General features: G+C 38.7%; 1 pseudogene; it reads right to left on the bottom strand.

The window, feature by feature from the left end:
- Window positions 1-7: 7 nt before the first annotated feature.
- On the bottom strand, window positions 8-1,117 carry LOC124893079 (annotated as a pseudogene).
- Window positions 1,118-1,124: the final 7 nt, after the last annotated feature.

Here is a 1,124-nt window from a genome sequence, read left to right on the forward strand (position 1 = left end):
GGCCAACATCTTCTAAGACAAGGGGGCAACTTCTTGTATTGAACACCTTATTCTTCAATAACATCCAACTTTCTTCTGGAGTAAACAATCAAAGAAAATGAGGATCACTAACAAGCTGAGCATGATAGGCAACATCACCAAGCCGAGTTGTCACGATAATTCGACTTCTATTCTTGGCATCACAGAAGCAACGCTTTAGATCATCCCATGTAATTTTTTCCCAGACGTCATCAACAAGGATAATGTACCTCTAAACAAATAGAAGTTTGCACAACTTATCTGCTAATTCATTCTCCGGTAGGTTATCACTTATAATCGCATCCTTCTCAACACGATGGAGAATGGTTAGTAGCAAGTCCTTTCGTGTATATACTTGAGAAAAACAACATTATGCACGGACATCAAAATGAGAGATGACTAATTGATCAAAAAATAGTTTGTTATCTAGAGTTGTCTTACCCAATATCGGCATGCCCACGATTGAGATGACATCCAAGCCTGATAATCCTCCGATTAGCTGCCTCCTTAACTTGTTCACCACTTCATCGAAACCCACCATTTCTTCACTCATGCTTGTAATCCCATCAAATTGTGAAGTATGAGGAGTGGCGACATCAGTGGTATTGTTCAATACCAAGTCAGAGACTTTGTTTTCATAAATCTCAGCTACCTCCCTCATAATTAGTATAATCTCCTCTATGATGTGTCTGATACAGAGAACAAGGCACCACTTTGGGATGTCTTTATTTATGAAACCAACAACCAAGTGAGTTACCTCATATGCTTTATAAATCACCTGCATCATAAAAGATCTATCTCCATTATGTTTCTCCTGAAAGTGCTCCAGCTGCTGCTGAATTTTCCAATGTCGGCTCCTTATAGAAGAAAGTACGTCTGAATAGCATCTTAGGAACTATTTCAGGTGGTCTAAACTGACATCAACAGAACCCAGTCCATCAATCCTAGGTAAATTGGAGTGAAATGATTTTTGAGTGATGAGTTAGATCGTTACTTGTATACTCTGAATATTTTCCGAGAGATCAAGAATTAACACTTGGTTTAACTCACCAACTACCATATCTTCCTTCTCCTCCACTCTATCATACACCGAGAATACTAGAATC

Source organism: Capsicum annuum, unplaced genomic scaffold (genome assembly GCF_002878395.1).
Source record: "Capsicum annuum cultivar UCD-10X-F1 unplaced genomic scaffold, UCD10Xv1.1 ctg53492, whole genome shotgun sequence".
NCBI classification, from domain to species: domain Eukaryota; kingdom Viridiplantae; phylum Streptophyta; class Magnoliopsida; order Solanales; family Solanaceae; genus Capsicum; species Capsicum annuum.